At 45.4% G+C, this 24,685-nt stretch overlaps 1 long non-coding RNA gene across 2 annotated transcripts; it reads right to left on the bottom strand.

The window, feature by feature from the left end:
* Window positions 1-1,605: 1,605 nt before the first annotated feature.
* On the bottom strand, window positions 1,606-22,957 carry LOC120917813. Of its 2 annotated transcripts, none has more exons than XR_005744235.1 (3): window positions 22,732-22,954; window positions 10,308-10,439; window positions 1,606-2,292 (listed from the first exon to the last, which is right to left on the bottom strand). It is a non-coding gene; the product is annotated as an uncharacterized LOC120917813 (long non-coding RNA). The 2 variants fall into 2 exon arrangements; XR_005744236.1 differs by lacking the exon at window positions 1,606-2,292 and adding an exon at window positions 10,045-10,113 and having other exon boundaries at window positions 22,732-22,957.
* Between the last annotated feature and the right edge of the window lie 1,728 nt (window positions 22,958-24,685).

The following is a 24,685-nucleotide window of genomic DNA, read 5'->3' as shown; positions in this document are numbered from 1 at the left end:
CTGCATTGGGATTGGTTCGTTTTTATTTTATTCTGGTGACACACAGAGCCAAAAGTATGAAAACTGTGCCTGTGTACAAATACATACAGTTTTGGTCTCATCACTCCAAATGACTTCAAAGTATATATAAAATAATATGCAAAGTGTTTGGAGGGAAGCTTCAGAATGGCAAAGATGTTTTTATTACAAATGATGTGGCATTGGCTTGTAATAAATGTAATTGGCCACAAGATGGCGCTCAGTGATTCCTTTTGGCTGCTTTCTTTAGCTAGACATTTTTAGACACTTTTTATACTATAATAACAAACATCTTTATTATGTATTCATTCATTCATTCATTATATGACAGCATCACATGCTTGTTTTATATACAGTAAAACCTTGGATTGAGAGTAACTTGGTTTGAGAGCGTTTTGCAAGACAAGTAAAACATTTTAATACATTTTGACTTGATATACAAGCGATGTCTTGATATAAGAGTAGTGTCATGTCACCACTGAGTATAAAAGAGAAGAGAGGCGCCTCTAAGTGTAGCAATACGGTTACATTTAATGAAGGTACAACATTTAGCAACATATTGCTACACTTAGAGGCGCCTCTCTTCTCTTTTATACTTTGGAGCTCCTGCTGGATTCCATCTGTGGATGGACATTTTATGGTTACACAACTTATTACTTTACCAGGCCTGCCATCAGGGGGGGGGGGGTCGCCCGCGACCTGGTCCAAAGCTCTGTGACCGGGACCAGCGGACCCGATCGCCATTGGAGTCCCGCGATCGGTCCCCGGAGCTGAAGAACGGGGAGAGCCGTATGTAAACACGGCTTCCCCCTTCTTCACTGTGGCGGCGCATCGATCGTGTCATCCCTTTTATAGGGAGACACAATCGATGACGTCACACCTACAGCCACACCCCCTACAGTTGTAAACACACACTAGGTGAAACATAACTCCTTCAGCGCCCCCTGTGGTTAACTCCCAAACTGCAACTGTCATTTTCACTATAAACAATGCAATTTAAATGCATTTTTTGCTGTGAAAATGACAATGGTCCCAAAAATGTGTCAAAATTGTCCGAAGTGTCCGCCATAATGTCGCAGTCACAAAAAAAATAGCTGATCGCCGCCATTGGTAGTAAAAAAAAAAATGAATAAAAATGCAATAAAACTATCCCCTATTTTGTAAACGCTATAAATTTTTCGCAAACCAACCGATAAACGCTTATTGAGATTTTTTTTACCAAAAATAGGTAGAAGAATACGTATCGGCCAAAACTGAGGAAAACTATTTTTTTTATATATATTTTTGGGGGATATTTATTATAGCAAAAAGTTAAAAATATTGCATTTTTTTCAAAATTGTCGCTCTATTTTTGTTTATAGCGCAAAAAATAAAAACTGCAGAGGTGATCAAATACCACCAAAAGAAAGCTCTATTTGTGGGGAAAAAAGGACGCCAATTTTGTTTGGGAGCCACGTCGCACGACCGCGCAATTGTCAGTTAAAGCGACGCAGTGCCGAATCACAAAAAGGGGCAAGGTCCTTTAGCTGGACTATAAACTGAAGGACTTATGAATAAATGGCTGTGGAACGAATTATTTGAGTTTCCATTATTTCTTATGGGGAAATTCGCTTTGATATACAAGTGTTTTGGATTACAAGCATGTTTCTGGAACACATTATACTCGAAATCCAGGGTTTTACTGTAATCCAACGTTAGAATGACTTAAAATAAATAAATGTCACAGCCGTCTGAAAGTAAAGACTTAATTTACTATAAGCCTTATTTGAAAATGCTAGTTTCCTGGCTGTCTCTGGTTTTATTACTTTCCAAGTCACAACCCTGGAGCAAACGTGCAGCAAGCAAAGTCAGCATAAGGTAAGCATTGACGCCATTGGATCGGAGAGACAGTCAGGATTTTTGGGCCGCCCTGCAGAAGGAGGCAACCTCAGAATTGCTGTCCCTATAGGCAACCCATGGGGATTCTTTATATTTAAATTAAAGCTTAATATTGCGATTAGCAAATATTGTCTAAATCCATTCATCATGTGTATTCTTCCTGAATCTTGGTGCTCTTCTGTATTTCTTCCAAATCTGTGCAGTAATCCAGAGACTTCCTGTGATAAAGACCGCTCTTTGCTGCTCTCCCTTCTTGTGCAGGGGGAATTTTGACCATCACATTATGGGCAGCTTTAGTGAGATTGGTGGCAGATTTGTACCTCTCCAGTGAACTGACCTTCCATGGCTCTCCGGGCACACCGAGGAGATGGCAGGCGCTGTGGCAGATTTACTAATCTATAGAAACACATAGAAAGAAAGATATAACATTTCATTATCAATATGTAACGGATTTAATCCACAAACTGAATAAAGGGGGAGCAGATAAGCTAGTGACTTTATTTTACACAGTGTGCACCATGTCCTGGAGTACCGACATCTTGCTGCAATCCCGCAGTCTGGACTTTGTTATCGGTACAGTTTGTACTGAGGGAGAGGTGACTGAAGGTACATATAATGTGTGTATTGCATCAGATGGTACGTGCCATATAGATCAGCACTCCTCGTTCCTCATCTGAAGCCCCTTATCCAACAGATCTCATCCAATGCTCCTCATCTGAAGCCCCCCAACCAACTCTCCTCATCCAATGCTCCTCATCTGAAGCCCCTCAACCAACTCTCCTCATCCAATGCTCCCCATCTGAAGCCCCTCAACCAACTCTCCTCATCCAATGCTCCCCATCTGAAGCCCCTCAACCAACTCTCCTCACCCAATGCTCCTCATCTGAAACCCCTCAACCAACTCTCCTCATCCAATGCTCCTCATCTGAAGCCCCTCAACCAACTCTCCTCATCCAATACTCCCCATCTGAAGCCCCTCAACCAACTCTCCTCATCCAATGTTCTTCATCTCAAGCCCCTCGTCCAACACTCTTCATCCAATGTTCTTCATCTGAAGCCCCTCATTTAACACTTCTCATCCAATGCTCCTCATCTGAAACCCCTCAACCAACTCTCCTCATCCAATGCTCCCCATCTGAAGCCCCTCATCCAACACTCCTAATTTTTGAGCCCCTCATCCAACGATTCTTATCCAATGTTCTACATCTGAAGCCCCTCATCCAACACTCTTCATCCAACACTCCTAATCTGAAGCCTTTCATCCAACACTCCTAATCTGAAGCCCCTCATCCAACAGATCTCATCCAGTGCTCCCCATCTATAGCCCCTTGTCCAACACTCCTCATCCAATGTTCGTCATCTCAAGCCCCTCGTCCAACACTCTTCATCCAATGTTTTTCATCTGAAGCCCCTCATTTAACACTTCTCATCCAATGCTCCCAATCTGAAGCTCCTCATTCAACATTCCTCATCTGAAGCCCCTCATGCAACGCTTCTCATCTGATGCCTCTCATCCAGTGCTTCTCATCCAATGCTCCTCATCTCAAGCCCCTCATTCAACATTCCTCATGTGAATCCCCTCATGCAACGCTCCTCATCTCAAGCCCCTCATTCAATGCTTCTCATCCAGTGCACCCCATCTGAAGCCCGTCATCCAACACTACTCCACTGAAGCCCCTCATCCAAGACTTCTCATCCAATGCTCCCCATCTGAAGCCTCTTGTCCAACACTCCTCATCCAATGCTCCCCATTTTAAGCTTCTCATCCAACACTCCTCATCTAATGTTCCTCATCTAAAACCCCTCATCCAACGCTTCTCATCCAGTGCTCCCTATCTGAAGCTCCTCATCCAACACTTCTCATCTAAACCCCCTCATCCAACGCTTCTCATCCAGTGCTCCCCACCTGAAGGCCTTCATCCAACACTTCTCATCTAAAGCCCGAAGCCACTCATCCAACACTCCTCATCTGAAGCCTTCCATCCAGTGCTCCTTATCTGAAACCCCCCATCAAAAGCCCCTCATCCAATGCTTCTCATCCAATGCCCCTGATCTGAAGCCCCTCGCCCATCACATTTCATCTGAAGCCCTTCATCCAACACTTCTCATCTATCCAATACTTCCCATTCAACATTGCTCATTCAACTCTCCTTATCCAACACTTTTATCATCTCAATTCCTTCATCCAACGCTCCTTATCCAACACTCCTCTTTCAATGCTCCTCATCCAACTGTCCTCATCTGATACACTTCATTCAACTTTTCTCCTTCAACATTTCCTCATCCAACTCTCCTCATCTAAAGCCTCTCATCCAACTCTCCTCATCTAAAGCCTCTCATCCAAATCTCCTCATCTAAAGCCTCTCATCCAACTCTCCTCATCTAAAGCCTCTCATCCAAATCTCCTCATCTTGCACTCAACATCTGATGCTGCCCACCTAAAGCTCCTGATCCAACACGCCTCCTTCATAGATCCAGAGATCACAGCAAACATGAATTATTTTTAATCTCATTTACTTACAGCCACAGTGAAATAAATTATTGTTCAATAAGTGACATGAATGCTTTCTGCACACCTGCTGTGCTCATTGTGAGGTTTTCCCACCACTGAGCTCCTGGGTCTTCACATCTGGTATGGCATGGTACCCAATCAGAATCCAGCAGTTGTTTATCTCACTAGACTCCATCTATAATTGAACATATTACTCTAGTTGGATTATTGGTCCCTATTGTTGCTGTACAGCCATTGAAAGGTCCTTGTGCTGTGCTGGGACCTCGGGGTCCAATTATAATGGATCTGAGCAGTAATAACACCTTGTAGAAATGTGTGATATTCCCTCAGATAGATGTCAGGTGTAAGAACATTCTTCTGTCACATATTTTATCTCTACAACAAATGCCGACCTCAGAACAATTCTGCAGAAGGTTGCAATTATAAATCTCTGTAAAAACCAGACTAAGATTAATACATGGAATTTGAGAATGGTTTGGTGTGTCGGTTCTGGGCAGATCATTCTTGGTGACATCTCACTCTGGCATGGGGAATTCCAGTCTGTACAGAAACTTTCAGGTTCCTGCATTCTTTACAGGAGAAGTCAACCCCCAACTAGGTGACATGTAGTGTGCTCTATGTATAATAAACCATTGCCATTTTACCAAATAAAATATTTATTTTTACCTTTGCTACATCTCAGCACTGCTGATATTCTGCAGCCTGTTTGCAGTCACTTCCGGTCTACATGCACTCCAGTGATGGCTGCATGGCATTTCTCAGAGCGCGCTTCCTGATGGTGATAACAGTGGACCATGTGGTTTAGTGTGGCAAGTTTTTGGAAAGGCTACAAGGGCTTCTTTTATGTGTTCCTTGTGTGTAGGGCAGCCCATTGAAATGCATTAGCTAGCCCCCAAATGATGCGTGGGAGCACTTGCACACTGAGTCTCACCTGTATAGTGTATTGTTATAGTTTAATAATGATATACATTTCTTCCTCTTATTTATTGATCCAGAGATTAAAGGACATCTGAATTCTCACTGTTAAATCTGTTATTGTGCTGACCTCCCAGCTACTGAGTGTGCCTATTAGCATCCAATAATATGAGGGAAGGTTGCAACCTGTTTGATACTGCTATGTGCGTTCAGTAGACAGTGGGTCGGATTCAGAAAGAGATACGGCAGTGTATCTCCTGGTACGCCGTCGTATCTCTGAGTCCCGCCGGTCGTATCTATGCGCCTGATTCAGAGAATCAGTTACGCATAGATATCCCTAAGATCCGCCAGGTGTAAGTGTCTTGCACCGTCGGATCTTAGGCTGCAATTCCAGGCTGGCCGCTAGGTGGCGCTTCCGTATGTTTTACGCGAGGAATATGCAAATTAGGATTTACGCCGATTCAAAAACGAACGATCGCCCGGCGCTTTTTTTTTACGTTGTTTGCGTTCGGCTTTTTCCGGCGTATTAGTTACCCCTGCTATATGAGGGGTATCTAATGTTAAGTATGGCCGTCGTTCCCGCGCCGAGTTTTGAATTTTTTACGTCGTTTGCGTAAGTCGTTCGCGAATACGGCTGGACGTAATTTACATTCATGTCGAAACCAATGACGTTTTGCGGCGGATTTTCGAGCATGCGCACTGGGATGTTTTCACGAACGGCGCATGCGCCGTTAAAAAAAAACTTCAAATACGCGGGGTAAATCAAAATGTAAATAAAACACGCCCCTACTTCCCCATTTGAATTACGCGGCCTTACGCCGCAACACATACGTTACGCCGCCGTAACTAAGGGCGCAAGTTCTTTCTGAATAAAGAACTTGCGCCCAAGGTTAGAGCAGCGTAACGTATTCAGATACGCTCAGGTATCTGAATCCGGCCCAGTGTGTGATGTGCAACAGATGATGGGACAGCGACTGTCAGACCTCAAGTGACCTCTGAGCCCTCACTCACAAGCCGATGAGCCAAAGTGGCCACAGACCAGGGTGGATATAAATCAATGATGTTAAAAAAACAAAAAATTGGATTTTCTTTTTAACCACTTCCGCACCGCCGCATGTACATTTACGTCGGCAGAATGGCACGGACAGGCACATTGGCGTACCTGTACGTCCCTGCCTAGACGTGGGTCGGGGGTCCTGTCGGGCCCCCCCCCCCCCCGTACATGCGGCGGTTCCCGTGGCTTCAGGAGCGATCCGGGACGAGGGACGCCCCGGAGCTGAAGAACGGGGAGAGCCGTATGTAAACACGGCTTCCCCGTGCTTCACTGTGGTGGCGCATCGATCGTGTCATCCCTTTTATAGGGAGACACAATCGATGACGTCAGACCTACAGCCACACCCCCCTACAGTTGTAAACACACACTAGGTGAACCCTAACTCCTACAGCGCCCCCTGTGGTTAACTCCCAAACTGCAACTGTCATTTTCACAATAAACCATGCAATTTAAATGCATTTTTTGCTGTGAAAATGACAATGGTCCCAAAAATGTGTCAAAATTGTCCGAAGTGTCCGCCATAATGTCACAGTCACGAAAAAAAATCGCTGATCGCCGCCATTAGTAGTAAAAAAATAAAATGCAATAAAACTATCCCCTATTTTGTAAACGCTATAAATTTTGCGCAAAGCAATCGATAAACGCTTATTGCAATTTTTTTACCAAAAACAGGTAGAAGAATACGTATCGGCCTAAACTGAGGAAAAAAAATGTTTTATATATGTTTTTGGGGGATATTTATTATAGCAAAAAGTAAAAAATATTGCATTTTTTTTCAAAATTGTCGCTCTATTTTTGTTTATAGCGCAAAAAATAAAAACCGCAGAGGTGATCAAATACCACCAAAAGAAAGCTCTGTTAAAGCGACGCAGTGCCGAATTGTAAAAACCCCTTGGGTCATTTAGCAGCATATTGGTCCGGGGCTTAAGTGGTTAAATTAGATTTTTTGGATTTGAATCGATTTTTTTCAAATCTATTTTAATAAAATGCTTTTGGAGTAAAAATCTAAAGATAGTTTTCTATTTAAGATAAATTAATAATTTAGTTTATTCAGCATGAAATGGAGCTTAGTTATGTAGCTGTATATTCTGCAATATTTACATTGATGGTAAACTAATTTAATGAATCCAAGCTCTGTAAGCTGAGATAACATGCACTGCATTGATGCATTCACAGTAACCATGAGATAAAACAAAGTTCAGGAATATTCATGTATCCCATTGTTTTGCAAATCTATGTACACTACAAACTGTATGATTGAATCGGTTCTGATATCACAGTTTAACTAACCTGACAGCTTATTATTCTAAATAGGAAACCTTCATTTTGTTTGCAAATATTAAAGATTCTAACTACCAGCAAGAATAAGTCCTTACATTTAAAGAGCACCTGTCATTTTTATCCATCATAATAGCACCTGTTAGCGGGCATCCACTCACCTGCTGCCGCCACGTCCCTCACCTTGATGTGTCACTGCCACATCACCAGCCGTCCCCATTAAAGTGAATGAGTCTGTCGGTGAGTCAACAGTGGGGCAGAAGAGGACTCAACAGCGGGTCAGAGGAGGAGCCAACAGCGGGTCAGAGGAGGAGCTAACAGCGGGTCAGAGGAGGAGCTAACAGCGGGTCAGAGGAGGAGCTAACAGCGGGTCAGAGGAGGAGCTAACAGCGGGTCAGAGGAGGAACTAACAGTGGGTCAGAGGAGGAGCCAAAAGCTCGTCAGAGGAGGAACTAACAGTGGGTCAGAGGAGGAGCTAACAGCGGGTCAGAGGAGGAGCCAACAGCGGGTCAGAGGAGGAACTAACAGCGGGTCAGAGGAGGAGCCAACAGCGGGTCAGAGGAGGAGCTAACAGCGGGTCAGAGGAGGAGCTAACAGCGGGTCAGAGGAGGAACTAACAGTGGGTCAGAGGAGGAGCCAACAGCGGGTCAGAGGAGGAACTAACAGTGGGTCAGAGGAGGAGCCAACAGCGGGTCAGAGGAGGAGCCAACAGCGGGTCAGAGGAGGAGCTGCTGCAGGACAGAGAGGACAGTTGCTCTTTAAAAATTATGACTTAAATCAAGTTGATTTAAATCCAAATGCATTTTTGCTTGCACATGATTGGATGATGGAACTCATCAAAGCGTCACCTTATTGCAGAATGCACAGTCTATTTTTCTTTAGTAAATCAACCCCCAATGGGTTAACACTTAATTCCCACCTTCTCGGTCTGAACCTTTCCTGAACACTGTATCAGGTGCCTAACTGAGGGTGAGATCTCGGCTTTTATAGCCAACCTAAAATGCCAACCTGAAAAAGAGAATCGAAATCTGTCAGCCTGCGCAATACTGATCACTGATTTCTGTCTGAGAATGACCGGTTCTCTTTAAAATTGCCGTCATAACAAAGGTGAGATCCTTTAATGTATAACACAGAATATCAGCTCCACTCACAATAATTAACTTTGTCCCATCATGCGTTTTTATTTTTACAGCTCGGAGCAGAAAAGCTTGAGAGCCTCATGTGCGCCGCATGCAGCCGAGTAATCATTAAACGCAGTTATCTGATCGCCAAATAAACAGAACGCCGGCGCTACAGGGGAATGAAAGGCAGCGCTGAGAGGGGAAAAAAAACTGAGCTATATAAATGTCTATATTGTGGGACTTTGAATGAGACACCCTAGACAAGTGTCTCCATCCCTAAATCAGTTTAGAATTGGGAACGGGTTCGGGACTTTGAATGAGGCACATAAGTGGAGCAATGGATCCGTTTGAAAAAACAATTTTAATAAATGAACACAAGTTATACAAAATATCTTGGCCAGCAGGCTCCATATAAAGACATAATATAAAATATATCAAATATATCAAAATATATCAATATCAAATACAAAACATTTTAGCTAGATCTCATCATATATGATAACGTATAGCATCTAGGACAGTGGTTCTCAACCTGGGGGTCGGGACCCCCTCGGGGGTCAAATGATGATCTGCCAGGGGTCACCAAACCCTGGGCTGTTCCTGAAGCCCGCACCTTTTTTGAAGCCACCCAGCAGGGCTGTCCCTGGAGCCCACAGCCACCCATTCAGTTCACAACATGGCTGGGGGGGGGGTCAGAGACTTTAGGTCAGCTGACTGGTGAGAAATGTGAAGTGGGAGACATAGTGATTATAGTTCCCATTAAAAGTCCCCACTACAGTTCTCAGATCAGCAGATAACCTTGATCAAGAGCACCTATGTTGGCTGATCAGATCTCTCCCACCACCACTGCCACTTATCCCAACTCTCCAACCCCCACTGCCACTCATCCCAACTCTCTACCCCCAAGGAGTAAGGGAAGGAATAAAAATAGAGATTACGTGGAAAAGAAAGGAAAAGAGGGGGAACAACAAATAAAAAGGGAGAGAAAGAGCAAGAAAGACGGCTAGATTGAGGGATGGGGGGAAAAAAGAAGAAGAAATTAGGATAGAGAGATAAAAGGGTAAGGAAAGGAGAACAAAGAGTGGTACATACTAAAATGTACCATAATGGGTTTTAATACTAGACAAATGTAAGGGTTAGGGGCGCAAATTACTTGTTTTGCCTTAGGTGCTGACAACCCACTCTACGAAAATTTTTACTGTTAGGGGTCCCCACAACTTGGGAAATTTTATCAAAGGGTCACGGCACTAGAACGGTTGAGAACCACTGATCTAGGATGACGTTAGCTCGACGCGTTTTGGCGACTATATCGTCTCATCAGGAGCGATGCGTATAATCTGAAAGAAATATTATGTACGTATAAGGGCCAATCAACCACTTTTAAAACTTACCAATTGGGGTAAAAATGAAAAAAAGGAAAAAATTATAAGGGAAAAAAAGCAATAAAAAGATGGAGGAAGGAGATAATCCTGCCTCCTACTTACACATTAAAGCATCAAGGTGCTGGTGACGCTAAAACGGCGGAACTTACCCTGCATCCCGCCCGGGAGCTGAGGGGACGAAAAGCCCCGTGGGGAACCGGACCCAGACATGGAACCTCCAACGTGATGGTAACACCCCCACTGGCACTGCAGGTGATGCTGGGAAATCGCCTTGGGAATATCTGGGAAAGAAAATGTAGGGAAGATGAAAGGTGTGCAGTTGCATAAGCTCAAAGTGATGAGCATGAAAGTGTAAAGTGAGATAAATGTGATGTTCTATTGTAGTTACATAATACTGGGAGTATGAATAATGTTTATTGTGGTGCAAAAATGAAGGCATCATAGTATGTGTGGGGCATCTAAGTGTAATAAAAGTGTTTGAGAATAAGTGATAAACTAAAATTAGAATAAATTAAATTGAAGTTAAATAAAGGAATTACCTGATGGGTGTCAGAGTAGGAATAGTGAGATGTAGTGGGGAACCAGGCGTCAGCAAACAGCGAACAGCGGGAATGCTCAGACCAAGCGGGGAGCCATGAGGGACTCCGTGTCACCCCAGGGAGACGACCCCAACGCCACACTAGCGTGACAGGAAAGAGGGGAAACCCACGTCTAGAGCGGCAACCGTCACCCATACCGACGAGAGTTATATCCCCTCCGCGCGTAACGTATTGCATTTACGTTACACCGCCGCAAGTTTTACGGGCAAGTTCTTGATTCACAAAGCACTTGCCTGTAAACTTGCGCCGGCGTAGCGTAAATCCCTCCGGCGCAAGCCCGCCTAATTCAAATGGGGCGTGGATCATTTAAATTAGGCATGTTCCCGCGCCGAACCGACTGCGCATGCTCCGTTTAGAAATTTCCCGCCGTGCTTTGCGCGAAATGACGTCGCACCAAAGTGATTTTTTGAACGTCGACGTGAGTTACGTCCTTTCCTATTCACGGACGACTTACGCAAAAAAAAAAAAATTAAAATTCGACGCGGGAATGACGGCCATACTTTAACATGGCAAGTCTAAAGATAGACCAAGAAATAGCAGCTTTAACTATACGCTGGGAAAAGCCGACTAGCGACGACGTAAGAGAATGCGACGGCCGCGCGTACCTTTGTGAATCGCCGTAAACAGCTAATTAGCATACCCGACGCGGAAAACGACGCAAACTCCACCCAGCGGGCGCCGAAGTATTACACCTACGATCCGAAGGCGTACAAAGCCGTACGCCCGTCTGATCAAAGCCAGAAGCCATCGTATCTTGGTTTGAGGATTCAAACTAAAGATACGACGCGGCAAATTTGAAAGTACGTCGGCGTATCACTAGATACTCCGGCGTATTTCTTCTGTGAATCTGGCCCAAAGAGTTGTATAAAGAACATATTTATCAGATAACCACCTATGTGCCTCCATCTCTATTAGAATATATTGTGGGCAGAGGAATGTGGGACTTTGAATGCGACACCCTAGACAAGTGTCTCCATCCCTAAATCAGTTTAGAATTGGGAACGGCTTCGGGACTTTGAATGAGGCACATAAGTGGAGCAATGGATCAGTTTGAAAAAACTATTTTAATAAATGAACACAAGTTATAAATGTCTACTATAATAATAGTGTGTGACTGTGGGGGGACCTTAGAGTGTAAGCTCCTTTGGTGCAGAGACTGATGTGACTGGGTCAGTACACTCTGTACAGTGCTGAAGTATACAGTGCCTTGAAAAAGTATTCATACCCCTTGAAATTTTCCACATTTTGTCATGTTACAACCAAAAACGTAAATATATTTTATTGGGATTTTATGTGATAGACCAACACAACGCCCGCCGGTAATTGAGGCCGTGGCTTTGCGGCCTTCTGCAGGCCTATGCTTCCTTCTGTGATCTGGCACCATCTTGTGGTGGCCGTTGGCATGACAAGACTAATGGAGCTTCCCCTGTGTTTTCACTGCCATCTCCTCCCCTCCTAATTAGAACCCCCAAACATTATATATATTTTTTATTCTAATACCCTAGAGCAGGGATCCTCAAACTATGGCCCTCCAGCTGTTGTAGAACTACACATCCCATGAGGCATTGTAACACACTGACATTCACAGACATGACTAGGCATGATGGGAATTGTAGTTCCTGAACAACTGGAGGGCCGTAGTTTGAAGACCCCTGCCCTAGAGAATAAAATGGCGGTTGTTGCAATACTTTCTGTAACACTGTATTTGCACAGCGTTCTTGTAAGCGCACTTTTTTTGGGAAAAAATACAATTTTTTTAATAAAAAAAAAAAGACAACAGTAAAGTTAGCCCAATTTTTTTTTTATATTGTGAAAGATAATGTTACGCCGAGTAAATTGATACCCAACATGTCACGCTTCAAAATTGGGTCCGCTCGTGGAATGGCGATAAACTTTTACCCTATAAAATCTCCATAGGCGACGTTTAAAAAATTCTACAGGTTGCATGTTTTGAGTTACAGAGGAGGTCTAGGGCTAGAATTATTGCTCTCGCTCTACCAATCGCGGCGATACCTCACATGTGTGGTTTGAATACTGTTTACATATGCGGGCGCTACTCACGTATGCATTCGCTTCTGCGCGCGAGCTTGGCGGGACAGGGCACGTTTTATGGCTCCTAACTTTTTTAGCTGGCTCCTAGATTCCAAGCAAATTTGGCAAACCCTGACTTAAACCCCCTTCCTAACCAGACCAATTTTCAGCTTTCGGGGCTCTCACATTTTGAATGACAATTACTCAGTCAACCAACACTGACTATACCCATATGACAATTATTGTCTTTTTTTCCACACAAATAGAGCTAACAGAGCTTGAGCTATTTTGCAAAGAATGTCAAAATGAGAAACGGCTGCACTTCACGTGAGCTCCAAATAAAGTTTATTGGAATATGAAAATATCCAAGGGTCTATGGGGGGTTTTAGTAGATTTTCCCCAACTTTTGCAGCCCTCCTATGGACGTGATACTTCTGGCCATGTGTGATTGTATACATGTCCAGGTTTGCCACGTGGCTTAATATGTCATTGTATGCAACTCTCATAGGATTGATGGGATTACAATATATTTTCCTTTGGCCACATAAGGTTTCATACATGTCCAGGGGGGACATAGGTAACTGCTATATTTACCCCCCTATAAGGTTGATGCAACTTTAATATATTTTCCCCAAATTTTACAGCCCACCTGTGGTTGTGATATTTTTTGGCCTTGTGCGACTTTACATATACTCAGAGTTGTCACATGGTACAATATGCTTCCACATGTAACATTTAAGCCGTATACACGATCGGATAGCCGATGGAATCTAATCCGATGGATTTTTTGTCGGATATCCGATGAAGCTGACTTTCATCAGTTTTGCCTACACACCATCAGTCCAAAATCCGACCGTGTCCAAACGTGGTGATGTAAAACACGATGACGTGCTGAGAAAAATTAGGTTCAATGCTTCCGAGCATGCGTCGACTTGATTCTGAGCATGCACGGATTTTTGACCGATGAACTTCCACACAGACGACCGTTTTTTTTCTATCGGTTTTTTATCCATAGGAAAAATTTAAAATGTGTATTTTTTTTACACAGATGGAAAAAAGACCGATGGGGCCCACACACAAACGTTTTCTTCCGATGAAAACAGACAAACCGATCGTGTGTACAGGGCTTCAGACTAAATTCTGACCGTGCCAAAACACGGTGACGTAAAACACTACGACGAGCCGAAAAATATGAAGTTCAATGCTTCCGAGCATGCGTCGACTTGACTCTGAGCATGCATGGATTTTTCTCCGATGAAGTTCCACACATACGATCGGTTTTTTTATCCATAAGAAAAAACTTAAAAACGTTCTATTTTTTTACACCGATGGAAAAAAGACTGATGGGGCCCACACACGGTTGTTTTTTCAGATGAAAACAGTCTTTTTTCATCGGTCAAACCGATCATGTGTACACGGCTTAAAGCGGAGGTCCGGTGAAAAAAAAAAAATTCAGCAGCTACTAACACTGTAGCTGCTGACTTTTACTAAGGAGACTTACCTGTCCAGGGTGCCCGCGATGACGGTAGCCGAAGCCGAGTAAACGTTTGGGTCTTGGCTTCCCCGCCGCCATCCTCGGTCAGGGAATCAGGAAATGAAACCTTGCGGCTTCACCGCCTGATTCCCTACTGCGCATGTGCGAGCCGTGAATGGATGATGTCTCCTGGGACACACACAATATCCCAGAAGACATCGCTCCCCCATTCCACAGGAGGCAGCCGAGGAACAGAAGACGGACCGCGGTTCAGGAAGTGGCAGATTAGGACGATCTGCCTAGCAACAGGCACTCAGGTATGTATAATATATATATATATATATATATATATATATATATATATATATATATATATATATATATATATTTTTTTTTTTTTTCAGCATTAAAAAAAAAAAAAGTTTTCCTTGGTGGAGCTCTACTTTAGTGTGTATCTGTAGTCATATATTAGGAAGTTTTAATTCTAGTTTGTCAGGGCCAGAACCACAGAAGAAGTACGCCGGCGTACTTTCAAATTTCCCGCGTCGTATCATTGTTTTGAATCCTCAAAACAAGATACGACGGCTTCTGGGTTAGATCCGACAGGTGTACGTCTTTGTACGCCTTTGGATCTAAGATGCAACACTTTGGCGTCCGCTGGGTGGCGTTTTCCGCGTCGGGTATGCAAATTAGCGATTTACGACGATCCACGAACGTCCGCGCATTTTCTAACGTCGTCTGTAGTCGGCTTTTTCCGGCGTGTAGTTAAAGCTGGTATTTTTCGGTGTATAGATAGAATTGCCATGTTAAGTATGGCCGTCGTTCCCCCGTCGAAATTAGAATTTTTTTTTTTGTTGGCATAAGTCGTCCGTGAATAGGGATGGACCTAACTCACGTCTAAGTTCAAAAAATGACGTTGTTGCGACGTCATTTAGCGCAATGCAGGGCGGGAAATTTAGGAACGACCCATGCGCATTTCATTTGGCGCGGGGACGCGCTTCAATGAAACCCGCCCAATTTGAAATACGCCGCCAGAAATACACTATGCCGCCGTAACTTACGGTGCGAACTCGCTGAGGATTCGAAAATGCGCCAGATAAGGTACGGTGGCGTAGTGTATCTCTGATACACTGCGCCGATCTACTTGTATGTGGATCTGGCCCTATGTGTTTACCCCAATGTCTTTTTTTGTTGAAAACATGTGATATTTATTATCTTTCATGTATTCATTTATTATGATTTGTTTGTTTTCTTCTATTGATTCTTTCATTTTGTTTGAATGTTTCACTTGTTTTTGTGTGTTTATAGTTGTATGTTTTGATTGAATCAGTGCTCAAGGTTGTCACCTTCCTCTTATTGATGTTCCCCTATTACCTGTACAGGGGATGGCTCTATATAACACGTATCAGTTAGAGGTGTCTTTGTAATGACTGAGCACATTTCTGTTGTGTGAAACGCGTCTACATTGCCCACTGCTGGTGTCATTTTGGATATTTTCATATTCCAATAAACTTCACATGGAGCCCACGGGAGGTGCAGCCGTTTCTTATTTTGACAATTTACTACGGAGGCGAGCCGGGGTTGGCACTCAGGTGGGTGTTCCAGTGGGCATATGAATTACACCCGGAGCGGAGAGTTCTTTTCATTCGTATTTTACAAAGAAGAATGGGCAGAAATGTCCCTTTCTAGATGGGCAAAGCTGGTAGAGACATCCCCAAAAAGACTTGCAGCTGGAATTGCAGAGAAAGGCGATTCTACAAAGTATTGACTCCAGGGGGCGCCATACAAATGTACCCCCCACACTTTTCACATATTTATTTGTAAAACATTTTGAAAACCATTTATAATTTTCCTTCCCAATAAATTACATTTAAGTTTTTGGTTGTAACATGAGAAAATGTGGAGAATTTCAAGGGGTATGAATACTTTTTCAAGGCACTGTATGTCACTGCTATTCAAATGTATAATAAATGGGCCGGATTCAGGTAGATCGGCGCATTTTTAGGCGGGCGTAGCGCATCTCATATGCGCTACGCCCACGTAAAGCAGAGAGCAAAAGCACCTGAATTCACAATGCAAATGCTCCCAACGTTGCGCCGGCGTAACGTAATTTCGTCGGCGTAAGCCCGCCTTAATTCAAAGTAGGTGGAAGTGGGCGTGAGCCATTTAAATGAAGCGTGACCCCATGCAAATGATGGGCCGAACGAACGGCGCATGCGCCATACCGTGGACGCATCCCAGTGCGCATGCTCAGAATCACGTCTAAAATACTCCATAAGATACGTCGAATCACTGCCTACGTCGTGACGTAACCTACGCCCAGCCCTATTCACGTACTACTACGTAAACAACGTCCATACCTTAACATGACTTACCCCTGCTTTATGAGGCTTAACTTTACGCCTGACGTACGACTTTTGTAAACCGCGTATATGAATGCGCCGGGCGCAAGTACGTTCGTGAATCGGCGTATCTCCCTCATTTGCATATTCGATTCATAAATCAATGGAAGCGCCCCTTGCGGCCAGTGTAAATATGCGCCCACGATACGACGGCGTAGGAAACTTACGTCGGTCAGGTGAAGCCTAATTTCAGGCATATCTAGTTCTATGGGCACGGCGCACAGATACGACGGCGCACATTGACACTTACGCGGCGTATCTCGAGATACGCCAGCGTAAGTGCTACGTGAATCCGGGCCAAAGTGTGTGACTGTGGGAGGACATTAGAGTGTAAGCTCCTCTGGTGTAGTGGTTGATGTGACTGGATCAGTACTCTCTGTACAGCGCTGCGGTATATATCAGAGCTATATAAATGTATAATAATAGTGTGTGACTGGGGGGGAACATTAGAGTGTAAGCTCCTCTGGTGCTGAGGTTGATGTTGCTGGGTCAGTATTCTCTGTACAGCACTGTGGTATACGTCAGAGCTATATAAATGTATAATAATAATAGTGTGTGACTGTGGGGGGGCATTAGAGTGTAAGCTCCTCTGGTGCAGAGACTGGTGTGGCTGTCTCGGAGTTCCTTGTACAGCACTGTGGTATATGTCAGAGCTATATAAATGTATAATAATAATAGTGTGTGACTGTGGAGGGGGAGGGGCATTAGAGTGTAAGCTCCTCTGGTGCTGAGGTTGATGTTGCTGGGTCAGTATTCTCTGTACAGCACTGTGGTATATGTCAGAGCTATATAAATGTATAATAATAGTGTGTGACTGTGGGGGGGACATTAGAGTGTAAGCTCCTCTGGTGCTGAGGTTGATGTTGCTGGGTCAGTATTCTCTGTACAGCACTGTGGTATATGTCAGAGCTATATAAATGTATAATAATAGTGTGTGACTGTGGGGGGGACATTAGAGTGTAAGCTCCTGTGGTGCAGAGACTGGTGTGGCTGTCTCGGAGTTCCTTGTACAGCACTGTGGTATACGTCAGAGCTATATAAATGTATAATGAGAATAATAATAGTGTGTGACTGTCTTATGTCGGAGCCGATGTGATGAAGGTTTGTTCCTTTTACCGAAAAACAGGAACAATCACTCATCGGTCAAAACAAACGATCGGCACATTGGGGGTGGGGATGTGACACTTATGCCTCGTACACACGATCGGATTTCCATCGGACAAATCCGTGGAATTTTGTGTGAAGGGCGTTGGCCGTGAACTTGTTCTGCCTACAAACGGCAAAACTTTGTCGGCTAACAAACAGAAACGACGTGGTTTTTCTGCTCTTTAGCGCCACCCTTTGGGCAACTTCTGCTAATGTTGTGTTATGGCTAGCATTGCTTCTGAGCATGCGTGTTTGTACTATGGATTTCTTTCTGTACACACGAGCGGATAATCCGACATCACGCATTTGTTGTCGGAAAATTATAAAGCCTGCCATCCAACATTTGTTGTCGGAAATTCCGACAACAATTGTCCGATGGATCGTACAAACGGCAGAACCCCGCCATCATACAATTCCCAGGGAAAAGAAGCCGCTCCAGGTGTCTGGGTCACAAAAAATCTTCTCCTCCTCAAAATGATGGCGCTGCTTCAGTATGCAAAATAGTATCTAGAAAAGAATTCAATCCGGATGGCCGCACTCCAACAACGATCTCTTTATTGGTTAAATACCATACAGCAAAAGATGCAATCAACAGCTGACGCGTTTCACACCGAAACTACTGGTGCTTACTTAGCTATGAGAAAGCATCAGTAGTTACGGTTGGGGAACACGTCAGCTGTTGATTGCATCTTTTGCTGTATGGTTTTTAACCACTTAAGGACCCCTTCACGCCAATATACAGTTGTGTTCAAAATTATTCAACCCCCCAATGCTGTAAAGGGTTTTAGGGAATTTAGTGTACATTTGTAATTGTATTCAGAATGAAATCCTACAAGGACTTCTTAAAGAAGCATATGCAACTAAAATGACACCAATCGGTTTTGTAATACAGTAGTAAATATTTATTTTGTGAATTCTTCATTTACACAATTATTCAACCCCTTAAAGACTACCACTCTGAGGAACAGAGGTTCATTGAAGTTCAATTTCAATCAGGTATTGAAAACACCTGTGGATGTCAGGGAGCAGCAATAAAGCCTAATAAGCATTAATTAGGCAGCTTTAAAATGACTGTGATACTCAGCTCCTTCTAGACATTTACTGGTGTGGTTACAAACATGGTGAGGTCAAGGGAATGGTCAAGGAAGACAAGAGAAGAGGTGATTACTCTTCACAGGAAGGGCAATGGCTATAAGAAGATTGCAAAGATGTTAAACATACCAAAAGACACCATAGGAAGCATCATTCACAAATTCAAGGCAAAGGGCACTGTTGAAACGCTACCTGGTCGTGGCAGAAAGAAGATGCTGACTTCAACTGCTGTGCGCTACCTGAAGCGTAGAGTGGAGAAAAGTCCCCGTGTGACTGCTGAGGAACTGAGAAAATATTTGTCAGATGTGGGTACTGAAGTTTCTGCTCAGACAATACGGCGCACACTGCGTAATGAAGGCCTCCATGCCAGAACTCCCAGGCGCACCCCCTTGCTGTCTCTAAAGAATAAGAAGAGTCGACTGCAGTATGCCAAAAGTCATGTGGACAAACCACAGAAGTTTTGGGATTGTGTTCTGTGGACTGATGAAACTGTTTGGGCCCATGGATCAACGCTATGTTTGGAGGAGGAAGAACAAGGCCTATGATGAAAAGAACACCTTGTCTACTGTGAAGCATGGCGGGGGTTCAATCATGCTTTGGGGCTGTTTTGCTTCTGCAGGTACAGGGAAGCTTCAGCGTGTGCAAGGTACCATGAATTCTCTTCAGTACCAGGAGATAGTGGATAACAATGTGATGCAGTCCGTCACAAACCTGAGGCTTGGGAGACGTTGGACCTTTCAACAGGACAATGATCCCAAGCATACCTCCAAGTCCACTAGAGCATGGTTGCAGATTAAAGGCTGGAACATTTTGGAGTGGCCATCGCAGTCACCAGACTTAAATCCGATTGAGAACCTCTGGTGGGACTTAAAGAAAGCAGTTGCAGTGCGCAAGCCTAAGAATGTGACTGAGCTGGAGGCTTTTGCCCATGACGAATGGGCGAAGATACCCGTAGATCGCTGCAAGACACTTGTGTCAAGCTATGCTTCAAGTTTAAAAGCTGTTATAACTGTAAAAGGATGTTGTACTAAGTACTAAGATTGAATGTCACTTGGGGGTTGAATAAAACTGATAATTATGTGAGCACAGAAAAGACATTTGTGGTTATTTCATTATAAATGTTATGTTATATTTATCTGACCTACACGTGCCTCTTTGATTTAATTGTAAGCAGGATGACAGGATGATCAAAATCAATGTCAAACTGGCCAAAACAATCAATTTCAGTGGGGGTTGAATAATTTTGAACACAACTGTACGTCGGCAGAATGGCACGGCTGGGCACAAGCACGCACCTGGACGTCCTCTTTAAGAGCCCAGCTGTGGGGTCGCGGGCGTGCCGCTGGCGGCGCGCTCGCTACCCGGTCCGAAGCTCCGTGCCAGGGGGACCCAATCACCGCCGGAGTGCCGCGATCGGTCACAGGAGCTGAAGAACGGGGAGAGGTGTGTGTAAACAAACCTTCCCCGTTCTTCACTGTGGCAATGTCACTGATCATCTGTTTCCTGATATAGGGAAAAACGATCACTGACGTCACACGTCCAGCCCCGCCCCCCTACAGTTAGAAACACATATGAGGTCACACTTAACCCCTTTAGCGCCCCCTAGTGGTTCACTCCCAAACTGCAATTGTCATTTTCACAGTAATCAGTGCATTTTTAATGCATTTTTTGCTGTGAAAATGACAATGGTCCCAAAAAATTTTCAAAATTGTCCGAAGTGTCCGCCATAATGTCGCAGTCACGAAAAAAATTGTTGATTGCCGCCATTAGTAGTAAAAATATTAATAAAAATACAATAAAACTATCCCCTATTTTGTAAACGCTATAAATTTTGCGCAAACCAACCGATAAACTCTTATTGCGATATTTTTTTACCAAAAATAGGTAGAAGAATACGTTTCGGCCTAAACTGAGGGAAAAATATGTTAGTTTATATATTTTTGGGGGATATTTATGATAGCAAAAAGTAAAAAATATAGAATTTTTTTTTATAGCTCAAAAAAATAAAAACCGCAGAGGTGATCAAATACCACCAAAAGAAATCTCTATTTGTGGGGAAAAAAGAACGCCAATTTTGTTTGGGAGCCACGTCGCACGACCGCGCAATTGTCAGTTAAAGCGCCGCAGTGCCGAATCGCAAAAAGTGGCCCGGTCATTGACCAGCAAAATGGTCCGGGGCTGAAGTGGTTAACAAGAGAAAAGTTTAATGTGGCAATTAAAGGCATTGTGCAAAAATGTACAAATCTCCCCGACCTGGAAAAATCGCAGGTGTTTAACCCCTCCCCCAGGATGACGCTCATCACGAGGAGCCCACAGACCACTGAAAGTGATCCCCGTAGAAGTGCTGCAGGAGGAAAGCGATGAGCCGTCACTAATCACTATGCAGAGGCTGTACAGCAGAGCATCTACTAGAGACGGGCCCCTTTCACACGGGACTGATCCGTGATGATTCGCCCCGTGATCCTCCGCTGATCCCCGCTGAGCCGGCGGGTGACAGGGCGATCCCCGCACACTGTTCAGGGACCGCCCTGTCAGATCTCCGCTCTCCCCTATGGGGGGGGGGGATGGGATGAACACTGACCGTCAGTCCGTGTTCACCCGATCCCGATCCGCAGACGGAAGGAGGAATAGGATTCTCCTCTGTCTGCAGAATCTGAGGGTTGCGGACCCGGGTGAGATCGGGTGTCAGCGCCCGCAATCTCATAGGCACCAATGTATGTCCCTTTTTCATCCGGAAACGCATGGGTGAGAAAGCGGACATACGGTCCGCCCGCGTGACAGAACCCTTCGTTGTGACACTAACTTTGCCCCAAGGAGTTGTGCTGTGACATGATCCACCAAGCATGTTGTATGATACATGAATATTGTGCTTACAGAATGCCAAGGTGACCACACATGTCCTGTGCCATGCCATCAAATGCAGCCACTGTGCCATCAAATGCAGCCACTGTGCCCATCAATTGTCACCGCTGTGCCATGCCATCAAATGCAGTCACTGTGCCCATCATTTATCGCCACTGTGCCCATCAATTGTCACCACTGTGCCATGCCATCAAATGCAGTCACTGTGCCATCAAATGCAGCCACTGTGCCCATCATTTATCGCCACTGTGCCCATCAATTGTCACCACTGTGCCATGCCATCAAACGCAGCCACTGTGCCATCAATTCTCGCCACTGTGCCATGGCAAATGCAGCCACTGTGCCATGCCATCAAACGCAATCACTGTGCCATGCCATTAAACGCAGCCACTGTGCCATCAATTCTCGCCACTGTGCCCATCAATTGTCTCCACTGTGCCATGCCATCAAACGCAGCCACTGTGCCATCAATTGTCACCACTGTACCATGCCATCAAACGCAGCCACTGTGCCATGCCATCAAATGCAGCCACTGTGCCATCAATTGTCACCACTGTGCCATGCCATCAAACGAAACCACTGTGCCATGCCAAACGCAGCCACTGTGCCATCAAACGCAGCCACTGTGCCATGAATTGTCGCCACTGTGCCATCAATTGTCACCACTGTGCCATGGCAAACGCAGCCACTGTGCCATGCCATCAAACACAGCCACTGTGCCATGCGATCAAACACGTGCCATCAATTGTCACCACTGTGCCCTGTAAAAATCAGTGCAAGGGAGAGGGGGGTGTCTGGGCTGTCAAAAGAAGAGAGGGGGGGGGTGAGGAAGAGAGAGGGGTGTCTGGGGGGGTCATAAGAAGAGAGGGGGGTGTCTTCTGGGGGGTGTAAGTAAGAGAGGGGGTTGTGTGAGGAGTAGAGAGGGAAGGTGTGAGGTAAGTTGTCTCCCCCCCCCCCTTGTACTTACAGACACACTGTGGATGAAACATTTTCTTCCTCCCTCCGGTCATGTGAGAGAGACTGAGGCAGAACGGCAGACTTAATTCCCTGCACAGCGGCGCTCTCTATTGCCACCTTCAGGCTGGAGGGAGGAGGAATCTGAATTCTCTCTCCAGGTATCTATCAGCTCTGTACTGTGCATTGGAGCCTCGCGTCCACTGCACGGACGCGCGGGGGAAAGGACTCGCGGAAGGGGCGGGGCTCGGATGACTCATACCGGTACGCGGCGGCGGATCGGCGCCATTTTGCTCCATAGACTCCTATGGTGTGAAGTGAAATCGCGGAGGCTCTGCTCGCAGGACCGGTACAGCGCCCCACAGAGGACTAATTGTAGACTACTTCGACAGATTTTTCATCCTACATCCATCGGTGACACAGTAAGTCTCATTAGCGGTGATGTCAGTGTGTGTGTGAGGGGGGTGAGGGGGGGGGGAGATAGAGAGCTGGGCCGGCTTGTTGTGTAATGTGACCTGTCAGTGTTTTCTCTCCTCTTTCTGGTCTGAGGGAAGAGAAATCAAATATATATATATTTATTCTTTTTTTTTATTAAAGGGCCCCGGATGGCAACCCCCCTTTTTAAAAAAAAAGTTTTATAAAAAAATATATATATATATTTTTTTATATATGTTTTTTTTCTTTTTTTATTAAAGGGCCCCAGGGCCCCGGGTGGCTACCCCTAGAGGTCCCCCCCCCCCCCGCTTCTTAATTTGAGGCAGCACCCCCCCCCCCGGTTCTCTGCTTGCTCCAGGGGGCCCATGACTGAAGCTGTGTAAGGGGCCCCATAATTCCTGATGGCGGCCCTGTCTGACAGGGGCCCCAAACACCTTACCTGACATGGGCCCCCAACAACCTACTTCACAGGGGCCACCCTCCATGACAGGGCCCCTCCCTCCTCCTCCTCCCAGTTTGAATATTTGCCCCCCCCCCAATCCCTACAGAAAAGGAACGGCAGGAAGGAGAATCTGAGAATCTGACATAATAACAAGGCCCCACAATATATGACAAAGTATAACCTAAAAATACAAAATGTACTTTATTATACATGAAATGAATAAATGGAATGTAACCAGGGGCGGACTGACCATACCTGAGGGCCCCGGGACCAGTAGGGGCCCCATGAGAGTCTCCTGGGCTGGTATCTATATTGGGTCTCCCATCCTGTGTTTGTATCCGGATTGGACCGGACGGCGTCCTTATGTCACAGATTTCCTGGCCGGCCAGTGTTTATCGTTGCTAGGATACAGGGGGCCGCATAGAGCATGTGCAGTCACTGTGATCCTTTCTGGTTGGACCAAAAGCAGCTTTCCTGCCGACATAGACCCCGCCCCCTGCCGCCTCTCACTCACCGCCGATTGCTTTGATGTGATATCTACAATATGTGTTTACCCCACAGTGATCACACACACTACCCAATGGGGGCACAGGGATCCCTGCTAGGGGGCACACACTACCCAATGGGGGCACAGGGATCCCTGCTAGGGGGCACACACTACCCAATGGGGGCACAGGGATCCCTGCTAGGGGCACACACTACCCAATGGGGCACAGGGATCCCTGCTAGGGGGTGCAAACTACCCAATGGGGGCACAGGGATCCCTGCTAGGGGCACACACTACCTAATGGGGGCACAGGGATCCCTGCTAGGGGGTGCAAACTACCCAATGGGGGCACAGGGATCCCTGCTAGGGGCACACACTAACCAATGGGGGCACAGGGATCCCTGCTAGGGGGCACACACTAACCAATGGGGGCACAGGGATCCCTGCTAGGGGGTGCAAACTACCCAATGGGGGCACAGGGATCCCTGCCAGGGGACACACACTACCTAATGGGGGCACAGGGATCCCTGCTAGGGGGCACACACTACCCAATGAGGGCACAGAGATCCCTGCTAGGGGGCACACACTACCCAATGAGGGCAC

This window comes from Rana temporaria, chromosome 11 (assembly GCF_905171775.1).
Source record: "Rana temporaria chromosome 11, aRanTem1.1, whole genome shotgun sequence".
Classification (NCBI taxonomy): Eukaryota; Metazoa; Chordata; class Amphibia; order Anura; family Ranidae; genus Rana; species Rana temporaria.
The sequence above is the reverse complement of the archived record's forward strand: the minus strand, read 5'-3'. Positions and strand labels throughout refer to the sequence as shown.